The 14817-nt window shown below is 43.7% G+C and overlaps 1 pseudogene; it reads left to right on the top strand.

The window, feature by feature from the left end:
• The first annotated feature begins 5788 nt into the window (after positions 1-5788).
• Positions 5789-6735, top strand: LOC142458507 (alpha/beta hydrolase domain-containing protein 17A pseudogene; annotated as a pseudogene).
• Positions 6736-14817: the final 8082 nt, after the last annotated feature.

The raw sequence follows: 14817 nt of genomic DNA, 5'->3' as shown, positions 1-14817 counted from the left end.
AGTGGTTCAGAACCCACCAGTGACTCCTCAGGAGAACGATGTGGTAGTCTGCTTTCCTAACAATTGTGTTAGTCAGGCTTCTCTAGAGAAACAAAACCAGGACACTTATGGATCAATAAGATAGATGATAGCTAGATAGATAGATAGATAGATAGTCACACAGATAGACAGATAGGTTTAAATAGTAAGAAGGAATATGATGACTAATTAGTTCACACAGCAGTGTAGAAGGCTCAGTTAAACTCATTTTGTGCAAGTTAATAAACTGAAGGTCCTTCAACTCATGACAGCTACAGCTCCAAGTTCAAGGAAGCAGAGAGTGGAATCTGCCCTCAGGCAAGACAAACAGACAGCCCGCAGGCAGCAGATAGCAGGGTGGGGCAGCAACAGCCAGTAGTTCAGGATTGTAGTGAAGGGTTCCTGATGGAGTCTCAAGCTCTAGCAATGCATGCGCACTAACACAATCCGTCAGGAGCATGGGGAACAAAGTCTGGAAGCAATATCAAGCTCTAGCAATACACAGCAAGGCAAGACAATCCATGAGTTGACTTGGCCCAAAGGTAGTGCAGCACATGGTTGAGGCAAAGGACTAGCTCAAGCAGCAGCACACGGGTCCAATCAAAAGAGAGAAAGAACAAAGAAGGCCAGCTTCCAAAAGCATTTATCTTGATCACCCTCCAGTCAAGCTATGACCCTCCAATTAAACTTCACCCCCATGTTCCTATGGAAGCCTAGATGGCACAATATACCTAACTATCACAATGATTTATAGCCTTGGAACCCTGTGGGATAACTGTGAGTCAGGGTCAGCTCAAATGCAGTGTATTTGTGGGGTGGTTGTTTTTAGAGGGGGGGGTGGAGTGGGGAAGAGAGTTATTTGTTTTTCATTTTTATTCTCCTTGGAGTTAGACATGACCATGAGTGGCATAAAGATTCCTGGGTCTGCAGATCGAGGAGCCGGCTGGAGGGGGGTTGGGGGTTGGGGCAGAGTAATGGGATGTAATTTAATTTTTAGAGACTAGACCGGGACCGAGGTGGATAGAAAGAAAAATTGCTTGGCTTCTTTTCCCAGGCCACAATACCCCCAGTGGATACCCCAATGGCAGGGACAACACAACCTACCAAGCCGTGTAGGGGTGAGTCAGCAGGGCAGCTGAGAGCAGGCGTACGTGGAGAACATGAGCCCAGGGAGCTCCAGACCCACTTGACAAATCTAATCTCTTCTCCCTGAGGTATAGCTCAGCATAGCCCCCACCCAATCTCAAGACACCCAAAGACCCGGGACCTTAAAACACGGGGCTACTATGGGTATTTCTTTTCTTGTTAAACGTGTTAAGCCTTTCTGGATTGCTCATGCCTAGTTTATTAACAAAGAATTGGCATAAAAACACAGGAAAATGGCAGCAGGTTTTCTAAGTCTAAACAGAGAGTTCAGGTTTGAGACAGAACTTTAGGGGCCCAGAGCCCACTCATGGTCCACATCAGTACCCCACGCCTCTGACATAAACCGACTGCCCTCTGTGTAAGCCATTGCTTTAGTCCACCCTCCTAGGCCAACTATGTAGGTGGTAGATAATCCCCTGCTTCACTTGGTCACCCCCACCATCTGAAAAGAGCGAACCCCACCCTGTCTGACCACATCCACCGTTATCTATTCTCTCAAGATAATTAATTTAAATCGCAAGAAAACAGGATTCCCAGCCATACCAGACACCAAATTCATTCCCCTAGCCTTAATCTCAGCCTTACTCTGACAGCCTACAAGATCATACGGTAGTAAAAATGTCACACTATCAGACACTGTCCCCAACTGTGTAAAATAACTCTGCTGCCCGCCCCCACCCCCTGTCCCAGCCCAGCCAGGGCAAGGTTTGGAACCATTGGCTCTATCTGTTGGTATTCTTGTTGCTCTGTGTCTATCACTCCTACACCTTCCCACACTTTACAAAGTTGTACATTATTGGTAAAATTCATCTTCAATCATGACTTCTCCATTTATAGATATGTGTGAGGATGGGGGACAGGTAGGGGAGAATATATATATGTGTGTGTGTATATATATATATATATATATATATATATATATATATATATATATTCCCATTTAATTTGTTTATTTTCTAGTCTCCTAACACACCATCTACCCAGAAGATAACACTCACAACAGGATAAGCTTCTGGGGAAAGCTTAGAGCCTGAGCGAATGTACATTAACTGGGCTCCTGAGCCTTACTTTAGTATTTTTCCTAATACTATTAAAACCTTTGTCTCTTGCCTTTTCCTTTAATTTCCCTTTCTTTAATCTAAATATCTAATGTGTTACTCCATAACACTATTAGCCTATTTTTTAGTTTCACTTTTCTTCTCATCAAAAATCTTTTCTTACCTCCTTCATTGCCTCATAAAACCAAATTATGATATTATGATTATCTTTTTAAAATAGTTTTTTTCCTGTCAAATACTAGTACCCATTCCTCAATCATTGCAAAGCAGGCATGTAGGGGCCTCCCTTTCTTTAACCTACTAAATAACACTACCTGATCCCTCCCATTTTTCACAGGACTGCCTCTTTCACTTTCCCTCCCCTAACACTTTCTCCCCCACTTCCAGATCAGTTCCCTAACCTCTAATCTAACACTCTCCCAAGATATATAATACCAACTGTCCACCACCCCTCCACTAAACCAACTCACAGAGTTAACCACTCCCACATAACACTCCCTAACACCCCTTATGAGACTCTAAGATATCAAGGAAACATCAGAAGATATTGGTGCGTGCGCACGCGAACACACACACACACACACACACACAGAAGCAAATAATTGAAAACCAACCCGACCTTAACATAATGCCTGACATTGACCAGGCTATGAACCTACCAGAAAAGGAATCTAAAAGAAGGATGACTGCACTCAGGCAACAGTTGAAGGAAGAATGTGAGAGAAAAAGAGAAACAATAGGAAAGCTAGTATCCTCACAGGAGAAATTCCCAACAAAGAAACAAAAATCAAACATGACCATGGCAGAATTAAACAACACTGTAAAGGAACTGAATGAGCCTATAAAAGAACAGAGAAATAGAATTGGAGAGGTGGCACCCCAAATTAGTGAGCTGGAAGCCAAATCTATAGATTCCAACCCAAAAGAAGAACAAATAATGAAAAAAAGCAAAGAAGACTGAGAAACTCTTGAAAACTATGTGGGACACAATTAGAGGAACACCTTTGTTTTATGAGGATTCCAGAAGAGGAAGAAGAAAAAAATAAGTCCGCACAGAGGACAGTCCAAGTCCTACAAGAGAACTTGTCCCATTACTCATTATCTAAAAGAGGAAAATATAATTATTCAGAAAGCTGATAGAAATACAGCCAGGAGAGATTCCCAAAGGAACCCGCACCCCCACCCCAGCTTATTGTAGTCAAAAACCATGTAGGAAAGGAGACAATGTAGTGATATACACAGGGTACTGGAGGAAACAAATTGCCAACCTAGAATCATGTATCCAGGAAAATTATCCATCAAATATGATGGTGAAATAAAGTGTTCCAAGATAAGAAGAAGCTAAAAGAATTCCCAAGACCACCACTACAAGAAGTACTAATTGAAGAACCGTGGCCAAAAATCCAATAGCAACAATACACATGATTGAAAACAACACACAATTCTCCACAACACCTGACACCCACAGAACAACACCCAATGCACGAAGATGACACAGGAAGAACAAAGAAACTAAAACACAATGCATATGCAAACATATCACACACACATATAAACAAGCTACATACATATCAACAATTTCACTGAATGTTAATGGACTGAATGCACCAGGAAAGATACAGAGAGTAGCAGGATAGATAACAAAACAAAACCCATTAACATGCTGCCCGCAAGAAACACAACTCACAAACAAAAATGAACAGATTAAAAATCAGTGGCTGTACAACAGCATACCAAGCAAACAGCAACCAAAAAAGATCAGGGGTGGCAGTATTAATCTCTGAGACAGCAGACTTCAAGGCAAACAATATCAAAAGAGATAGGAACGGACACAACATAATGATAAAGGGAACAATAGCCCAGGAGCCTATAACTAAAATAAACATATATTTGGTCAATGAAATAACCTCAAAAATACAGCAACCAAATCCTCACAGAATTCAAAAAGGATATAGGCACACTGACAATAATTACAGAAGACTTAATACAACACTCTCAAGGAAAGACAGAATGTCAAGAAAAAAGTAAAAATTAAAAAAAAACTCACTAACAAAATCAATTAAAACAACCTCATAGACCTATACAGAATGCTCCATTCAAAAAAAAACCAAAAACAATAGTATACATTCTTCTCCAACACAATTGGAACATTCTCAAGAAAAGACCACATCCCAAACTACAAATCATGCCTCAACAAGTTAAGAAAAACTGAGGTACTACAATCAATCAGATCACAAAACTATACAATTAGAAGTCAGCAATAAAATGAGAAGAAACGTAAAGACAAACACAAGAGATTGAACAACATAATGCTAAAAAAATGACTGGATAGTAAAGCAAATAAAAGAGGCAATTAAAAACATTCCTTTAGACAAGTGATAATGATAACACAATATATCAAAACCTTTGGGACACAGTGAAAGCAGTAACCAGAGGTCAATTTATAACTATCAACAGACATGGGGGAAAAAAAAGAGGAGAAATCTAAAATCAATACCGTAACACACCTCCAAGAACTGGAACAAGGACAACAACATAACATCTCCAATAAAAGAAGGAAAGAAACCTTAAGATCAAAACAGAAATAAATGATATGGAAAACAAAAACAATGGAAAAACTCAGTAAGACAAGAAGCTGGTTGTTTGAAAAGATTAATAAAATAGACCACTGGCAAACTTAAAGGGCAAAAAAGAAAAGGTGCAAATACCCAGAATCAGAGATGAAAAGGGTGACATTACAAAAGATCCAAATTAAATTTAAAAAATAATAAAATGCACTGTTATGAAAAACTGCACTCAAACAAATTAGACAACCTAGAAGAAATGGACAGAAACCTGGAACACACCACCCACTCAAATTAATCCAAATATATATTGGAAAAATTTAACGGATCCATAACAAAAGAAGAAATAGAGCAGGTCCTTAAGAAACTACCAACCAAGAAAAGCCCAGGACCAGACAGTTTCACAGGAGAATTCTACGAAACATTCAAAGATCTGACACCAGTACTACACAATCCTTGTAGAGCACAGACAACGACAATAAACTCCCAAACGCATTCTATGAAGCCAGCGTAACACTGAAACCAAACCAGGCAAGGACCCCACAGAGACGGAATGTCATGGACCTATATCACTCATGAACATAGATGCTACAGTCCTAAACAAAATCCTGGCCAATAGAATACAGCAGCATATTAAAAATAATAATTAATCATGACCAAACAGGATTCATATCTGGCATGCATGGATGGTTCAATGTTCGAAAAATAATCGATGTAATCCATCATATAAAAAAGGCAAGAAATGACTTCCGCCCGCGGGGGAGCGGCGGCGCAGGAGGCCGGGCTGGCAGCGGAGGGACTGACCGACGCAGGGGCGGGCGGCCAGGCACCATGGAGCGCGGCCCTGGGGCCGGGGCGCGGGTCAGGGCGCATTTCCCACTCTGTGGCACCGCGGCATGCGGCTGCCAGCCTCCAGAGGGCGCAGCTTGGACCGCGATGGGGCTGGGCCGCAGCCTCCTAACGGGGCTCCTGTCTGGGGCGGAGGCCAGAGCACCCCTGCCGCCCCCTGGGCGCCGCCCACCCGCCATGAATGGCCTGTGGGTGAGCGAGCTCTGCTGCCTCTTCTGCTGCCCGCCCTGCCCCGGCCGAATCGCTGCCAAGCTTGCCTTCCTGCTGCCGCCGGAGCCCACCTACTCGCTGGTGCCTGAGCCTGAGTCCAGGCCCGGTGCCACCCCCTCGGGCCCCCTTCGGGCTTCAGCTGGCCCTCCCGGACGCTGGAAGCTGCACCTGACGGAGCGGGCTGACTTCCAGTACAGCCAGCGTGAGCTCGACACCATCGAGGTCTTTTTGACCAAGAGCAGCCGCGGGAGTCGTGTCACCTGCATGTGCGTGCGCTGTGTGCCCGGCGCCAGGTACACGGTTCTCTTCTTCCACGGCAATGCGGTGGACCTGGGCCAGATGAGCAGCTTCTATGTTGGCCTGGGCACGTGCCTCAACTGTAACATCGTCTCCTACGACTACTCCGGCTATGGTGCCAGCTCGGGCAGGCCCTCGGAGAAGAACCTCTACGCCGACATCGACGCTGCCTGGCAGGCCCTGCGCACCAGGTATGGCATTAGCCCGGTCAGCATCATCCTGTATGGACAGAGCCTTGGCACAGTGCCCACCGTGGACCTGTCCTCGCGCTCCGAGTGCGCTGCTGTGGTGCTGCACTCCCCGCTGACCTCGGGCATGCGCGTTGCCTTCCCCATACCAAGAAGACCTACTGCTTCGATGCATTCCCCAACATCGAGAAGGTGTCCAAGATCACGTCGCCTGTGCTCATCAAACCCCGGCCACACTCCCGCCCACCCGGCAGCCTACTGCCCACTGTAGGGCGGCGCCAGCCCCGCCTGGCCACACTCCCCTGGGCCACGGACAATTTACAGGCGACAGAGCTACACACTCCTTTCCTTTTGGACGCTAAAAGAAAAAGATCCTCAAAAATTAAAGATTTAAAAATTTTTTAAAGGCAAGAAATAAAAACCACATGATCATATCAAAAGATGCAGAAAAGGTATTTGACAGTATTCAACACCCGTTTTATTCAAAACACTAAATAAAATAGGAATAGAAGGAAGGTTTCTCAACATATTAAATGCCATATATGAGAACCCAATAGCCAAAATTATGCTCAATGGAGAAAAGCTAGAAACATTCCTAGTGAAAACAGGGACCAGGCAAGGAATCCCCCTCTCACCACTCTTATTCAACATCATGCTGGAAGTTTTAGCTAGAGCCATCAGACAACAAAAAGAAATCAAGGGAACACAAATAGGTAAAGAAGAAGTGAAACTCTCACCACTTGCAGATGAAATGATCCCATATATAGAAAACCCAAAAGTCTCCACAGAAAGCCTTCTGGTGCAATTGAGGAATTTGACAAAATAGGATACAGAGTTAATAACCAGAAATCAATTGGATTCCTGTATACCAGTGAACAGAGCTAAGAAGAGGTCATTCATTGAAAACCAATATCAATTACAATAACCATACAAAAGATTACTTACTTGGGAATAAACTTAACTAAAGACACAAAGGAACCACACAGAGAAAACTACAGAACGTTACTACAAAAACTAAAAAAGACCTACATAAATTGAAGAATATCCCATGCTCATGGATAGGCAGACTTAATATTGCGAAAATGACACTACCCAAAACCATCTACAGATACAAGGCAATACCAATTCAAATCCCAAATAAATTCTTTAAAGAAATGGAAAACTAGTTGCCAGTTTCATATGAGCAGGCAAAAGATCCAGGATAACAAAGAGCTTCTTAAGAAGAAGAACCCAGTAGGAAACCCAGCACTGCCTGACCGAAACACCTACTACATTGCCACAGTAGTCGAAACAGTCTGGTACTGGTACACTGAGAGATACATAGACCAATGGACCAAAACAGAAAACCCAGACAAATGCATCTTCCTACAGCCATCTAATCTTTGACAAAGACCTAGAAATATCCAATGGAAGAAAGACCGCCTCTTCAACAAATGGTGATGGGCAAACTGTATTTCCATATGCAAAAGAATCAAACAAGACTCATACCTTGCCGCCTTCACAAGCAAACACAAGATGGATTAAAGACATAAATGTAAACCCTAAAGCTCTCAGGATCATCAATGAGAAGGCGAGAACAAACTTAAGAGACCTATTGCAGGGCATACACAGACTACTCAGAATAATGGAAGAGGCACAGCAGAAGACAAGATAGATGCTTGTGGAATGTTGAAATTAAATTACTTGTGGACATCAAAGGACTCTATCAGGAGGGTGAAACGAGAGTGCACAGATTGTGAAATTTTTTTTACCAATGACACATCGGACAAAGGGCTAATTACCAAAATATAAAGAACTCTACAACAACTTAGTAAGAAAATAAGATGAGACCCAATTAAGAAATGGAGAAAAGATGGTTTACAAAAAATGAAGTACAAACGGCTAACCATCAATTGAAAAAATGCTCACGATAACTAGCCATCACAGAGATGCAAATTGAAAATCACAATGAGATCCCACTTTAGACCCACAATGCTAGCCCAAATTTAAAAAGAAAAGAAAAGAAAAAACACACCTGAAAACAGAGGAGAGGATGTGGAGAGATTGGAACTCGTATACACTGCTGGCGGATTTGTAAATACATACAGCCACTGTGGAAAATGAGATGGCAACACAAAGCAACTGGGAATTGAAATCTCATATGATCCAGTCATACCACAATGGGGCATATATCCCTGAGGAAATAAGAGACACGACACAAGTGGGAATATGCTCTCCCATATTCATAGCAGCACAGTTCACAACAGCAAGAAACTGGAAGCAGCGCACATGCCCAACAGTGGAAGAACGGATGAAGAAACTGTGGTGCATACACACAACGGAATACTCGGCATCCCTAGAGAACAATGATGAAGGCATGCAACACTGCATGATGCGGAAGGACCTGGTGCCAAACCAACATGCTGAGCGAAGTAAGTCCATCACAAAAGGACAGATATTGTATGAATCCACTAACGTAAAATGAAACCAATTAAACAAATCTTAGGGACCTATTCCTGAAAATCAAAAGAGGCGGGGGGTGGGAATGGGGAGAAGGCTACCTACTGGCCATGAACCACACATCACCTTCCTCTTACACACCTCACTAGAACGACCTTAAAGGAAGAGGCCGCATATTGTCTGGGGTCACCCCTTCAAGGGGAGGAAACGGGAGAAGCTCATCCACTTGAGACAGGCTAGGAGAAATCACTCCCCCAAAGGCGTGGAAGCAAATTGTTTTAAGAAGGACTCCCAGAAACGAATACAAGCTCAAGTCTCTGGACTTGGAGATGTTGGTGCCAAATTCTCGTAGCAGAGAGAACCTGGAGCCGAAAACTGAGCTGGGCTTCTGAGTAACGGAGTGTATTATTGGGACGGACTGAACCCCAGTTCCTTCTCCGAGGAAAGCAGGATCATTGCCGCTTGTGATGGCTCGGTCAGGTCCTGTAGGAAAGGGCTGACAGGTCTTTCTCAGGGAGCTGACGTGCAGGATGAGCTGATCTTGTAAACTGAAGTGTATACTTTCCTTCTTGTTCCTTCGGAGGCTGCTGTAACACAGCATTCTGATACGCCCTGTTCCTGATTTTATCTTCCCCTTCCGTCTGTGGAAAAACAGGTTAAAATATTCATGTTTTTGGTGGACCTCAGATAGCTGTCAAGAAACCCTTTGTGTAGAAACTTGTCACAAGATTCAGGGTACATGACAAGAAGTGCATATTAACCTGCCTTGAAAAAAACGCCATGCCTTTGTGTGCCTTTGCTCCTTGAGACCCCTGCTGGTAACTTTGTCACCCTGTAGCTCTCTTTATCAATTGCAGATCATACCCCTCTTGTGAGAGAGCTGGCCTCACTGATCTCACAGAATGGAAAGAGAACCTTGCTGGGAAGGAAAATCAAGTCAAGACCAGGGGAAAGGAGCGTCAACATTTTGGAGGAGATACTGGTAGTTCTGTTGGTGAGTATTGTGTTTGGGGAAAATTAACCTCTCAGCAGGAAGGGATGCCAAACAATGATTATAGAGAACCTGGGGGGGGGGGGGCAATGGACCAGATTTTTATGTTCCTAGGTAGACACTGCAATATGTTTCCACCCAACCCTCAGGAAACACGCTATGGAGTAAACACCCTCATGACCTTGGGCACTCATCTTTGGGGCAGCATGGCCTAACCCCGAGACCTGGCAGAATGAACTGAGCCCTGCCTCCAAGGTGCCTGTACCTTGGACAGAGGACTGGGGAACTCAGATGGGAGAGGAAGCAGAGTGGCTGCCCAGGGCCTTAGGAAGTGGTGGGCTTTGGACCTTGGGAAGAACCTGTGGTTTGCTTTGTCTTCAATGGAAAAGCATCCAGAATCATCATCTATTTAGTACCTGATGCCCCCCTCACAGTGACATGATGGGTTTTGATCTGTTGGACAGGGATTTTAACTGATTGAATTGATCCAGGAAGCCCCCTTCTTCCCCGTCCCCTGGCCCCAGTACCTATGCTTAGGGTAGACAGGGCTCAAGCAAATGGGAGATCAAACTTGGCGGAGTAACAACGCATGGGTTGCAGCTCACCGTGGAGTTGTACTTGCATAGACCCCTCATGCCTGCAGTGTCCAGAGTGATAGGTCATTAGAAAAAGTGATGATGCTACACGTTCAATTGCCTTATACCCCAGGTGAATGATTAACAGTGTTTTACTTTTCCATTTCTATGAGGTTTTGTTTCCCTGCCTTTAGTTTGCTTATTTTTATTTCTTTGTCTTCCGTTGTCTGCTAGTTGGTTTGTTGCCATTGTTGGGGTAGTTGGTCTTACGGGTTTTAAATTTGTCATAATACAATCACCAAAGTAAACCTGAGTTGTGCATATCCCAGGGACAAGCAGATGGATTCTGGGCCCCAATGAACTCCAGCCCCTATCCAAGAATAGTTAGTTCTGATAACATGGCCCTGATCAATACTTATCTTCATTAAATGATCTCTGAAGATTTGGGTGCTACATAAAAGTGTGGTGGGGACCGCAGATGGTACCCTGCTATCAGTCAGAATAGCGTCTGGGGTCTTAAAGTCTTGTATTCGAACAAGCAGCCATCTAAGCGATGAGTCAACGAAGTCCACGTGGAAGAAGCACACCAACTTGTGTGATCCAAAGATGACAATAAAAAAATTCAAATATAACAAAGGGAAAAGTATCAGAGCCTAAATTTCAAACTCAATTTGTAGAAAGCTATGTGGGACAGTGGGAGCCCAAAACCCATCTGTAGGTGTCTAGTCAGATTAAGCCGCTGGCAGAACCTCTCAAACCACAGGCAAGAGTCTCGAACAGATTTCCTATCAGATGGGGATCATTGTAATCCTGACCACACTGGATCCAACTTGATGTGGGTCAGTTGACCTCCCTCTTGACCCAATCTGAAATTGTCCTAGGTGCAAGTATTACTTGCTTATTCCATGACAAAAATTTCTTCCCTGGCCCTTTAAATATTGATAGTGGTTTTTCTTGCTTACTTATTATTTATATTTTTATCTTTCTGTTATTGTTTTATCCTTACCACTTTATTTTGTTTTTATTGTTTCTGTTGGGTTTTCCAGTCGGTGAAGCACAGAAGAAGTAGATGCGTAGAGATAAGAACTGATGCGAGGGTTCATAGGGGAGGCAGAAGTGGGGGGTGGGAGAGAGGGAGGGTAAGGGGACAGGTATGTGGGAGGGGGAAGGGGCACTAGATGGTGATTTCCCAACTCATTTTGAAAACAATTTAACCATGGAAAAGGAAAGAAAATGTTCTAAACCTGATTGGGAGAAATAATTGTACAAGTCTTCTTGATATGATCGAACCATTGAATTATGTGATAATTGGATGGAGTGGCAATAAAACTGTTTAAAAAATAAGGAAACTGAGGAATTGTCACAGTCAGGTGGAATTTTATGGAGACATGATGACTAAATGTAATGTGGCATCTTGGATGGGGCTTGAAAGAAAAAAGGGATATTATGGAAATATGAGACAGTATGAATAAGTATGCACTGACTTAGTAATCATATATCAATAATGGTTCATGAGACAAAAACAATATTCCATCCTAAGGTAAGATTTTTAGAAATCAAAGGTGTGGAATATATGTGAACTCTGTGTGCTATGGTTGCAATTTCTCTGTAAATGAACACTGGTGTCAAATAAACACTTTTCTAAAAAAAAAAGAATACAAAGGAGCTTTAAATATTTGAGGGAAAATGGAATAAAAATATATTGGTACTTTTCCATGAACTTTTGGAAACCCTGAGACTGAAATGGAAAGAGGCAACAGGTTAAAGACAGCAGCTGTCTTTTAACTAAGTTTTCTAGAAGCTGCCAAACAAAAATGTATTATATAAACTATATATATGTATATATAATTTCCTAGAGCCAAAGTATATGTCCCACCACTCATCTCTCAGTATGTTGTACTCTGGTGGCTTGTACATGGGGTGATGCTGGAAGCTGAGCCATTGCTACATCAAATGTCAGCAGAATTCACTCATGGTGGGCAGGTGTCCATGGAGCTTCTAGGATAAAACAAAGGAAGGAGGAGAGCCAGCATGCTCCTTAACCAAAAAGTTGGTGCGATCTCATTGACTTTGGACGCTATCAGGAGGGATCCATCCCTGGAGCAGTACATCATCTTAGTCAGAATGTCAGTGAGAAAGAGAGAGCCCCGCAGTAAGACACAGTGGCTGCAGCAATGGGTCACCCTGGGCGGACGTTGCAGATCGGGGCATGATTTTGTTCAGCTGTACACAGGGTGGTATGCGTCAAAACCGACTCCATGGTTGACTCCGACAACAAGACATACATGGTCACACCTAGTTACAAGGGCTGCTGGAAAATGGCTTTAATTCCAGGCATGTTTCTGCCCAGTCACAACTTAGGGCTCTACTTCACAGCAGTACTCAACCTGTGAGTCGCAACCCCTTTGGGGGGCAAACGACCCTTTCACAGGGGTCACCCAATTCATAACAGTAGCAAAAGTACAGTGATGAAGTGGCCACAAAATGATTTTTTGGTTGGGGGGGCCACCCCCATTCGAGGAACTGTATGAACGGGTGGGCTCTGAGGAAGGGTGAGAACCCCTGCTCCAGTTCTACTTCAGAAAATGAGAACAGATTAAGCACTGGGAGCTGGCACTTTTGAGTACACAATGGCCCATTCCTCCAACCAGGAGCCCTGTTGCTATCGTGGCCATGTCTGGGCTACCAACCACAAGGTCCTGAATTTCAAACACCACTGCTGCTCCTCAGTCTCAGAGACCACAGGGCCAGTATTTCCCTGTCCTACAGGGTTGCCATGAGTCAGAATAGGCTGGATGGCAGTGAGATTTTGTTTTGTTTTTTTAATTCTCCCAACCACAGTGGTGAAGTATGGGAGATTATATGACCCCTACCTACTCCAGTGCAGTGCTTCCTTTTGGTGGGGTTTAATGGTGCTTGTGAAGATGACAATGATTTTTTTTTTTTAATTTGAGCTTGTGAGAAGAGTGTTTCCTTCTCAGGTTATAAATCTGAAAGTGGAGACTAAATCCAACATATGAGAAATACACACGTGATAAATACACGAATTCCCTACGTAGGACACGGTTTCGTTGGTCAGGATTTTCTGACACCTGCTTCAAGTCTGCATTTTTCCCAATTCCGCGAGCTAACCAAGCCTGCTTTGGTAAATTAGAAGAAGCTGGGTGCTTACCAATTACTACTTAGAACCAAGGATTCCCAAACCAAGGATTCCCTAGGAGGTCAGGCATGGTATCGTCATTGAGATAGTGAAGGCTTATTGGGCCAACCTGGCCGATAAACACATGTGGGGTTAATTGAAGGGCAGAGCCTCCCCTTTCTAGTTCTCGAGTCCCTTGCTTTGTGATGGCCAGACCAGGGTGCAGCTGCCTTAACTGGTTCCCTGCTTCAGGTGGCAGGCTTACTTCCTGCAAGACACCCCTGAGAAGTCACATGGACCTACCCCGATCCAGCCCTGGGTGCTGGAGCAGCCGTGTGGAGCCCCTGCCAGCGCTGAGATGCTTACACGCTCACTGACTCAGCTTTCCTCCTGCAGTCGGCATCATAGTGTGTGTTTTGTGAGATGGAGGAGGACTTTGTAGATCAGTGTTGGACATATGGGCTAATGTTGGACTTGGGCTTGGACAGCACTGGGTTGGGAAACTTTCTTAATGTACACTGACCCTTTATCTAAAACTATCTCTTATACATATGAGTTTCTGTGGATTTGTTTCCCTAGATTACCCAGACTAACACAGTCACCATGGTGTCAGAAATGCCCCTCTTAATATGTTTTCAATAAAATGGAGTCAATGAAATTTGAAAAACATAGTCGTGCTCATTCCCCAGGATGATTTTCTTCTTTGCCTCTCTTTCTCCGTCTTGCAGTCAACTGCTTTGTCGCTGTTTACAAACCTGTCTTCTCTTTGGATAGCGTTTGAGCTTCTGCAGGACTGGCACTGAGTCTTACAAATTTTTAAAGCCTCCGTGCCTAATGAACTTCCTGGCACATAGCGGGAACTCAGTCGATACACAGAAACACAAGAGCTTGGAGAACATTCATGACTAACGGCATCAGTGAGAGCAACAAACATTTATTGAATACCTACTATGTTCTAAGCACTGTCTTAATGTCTTACTTTTTATGACTTAATGTTTATGGTAACCCTTACTATGTTTTTTATTGCAGATTACCAAGTAGATGCCAAGTTTAAGCAGGTAGTTAATGGTGGAGCCAAGATTTCATCCCAGGCAAACTGATTCCCAATTCCAACACTGTGCTGCCTCTCATTGAAGGCATTCCATTAAAACAGAGACAGCATTTAGGTCGTCAGATTTAGACAGTGAGGGAACTTTGAGATCTTCAAATTCCATCATGGAATAGAAACTGAAGCCAAGGATTGGAAGTGATTTGGTTCAGGTGGTTTAAATAACTGCAGAAGCATATTTTAGGACTCCTGACTTGCAGCTGGGAATGTTTAACCACAAGTCTCTGCGTGTCCT

This window comes from Tenrec ecaudatus, chromosome 10, assembly GCF_050624435.1.
Source record: "Tenrec ecaudatus isolate mTenEca1 chromosome 10, mTenEca1.hap1, whole genome shotgun sequence".
Taxonomy (NCBI): domain Eukaryota; kingdom Metazoa; phylum Chordata; class Mammalia; order Afrosoricida; family Tenrecidae; genus Tenrec; species Tenrec ecaudatus.
The sequence above is the reverse complement of the archived record's forward strand: the minus strand, read 5'-3'. Positions and strand labels throughout refer to the sequence as shown.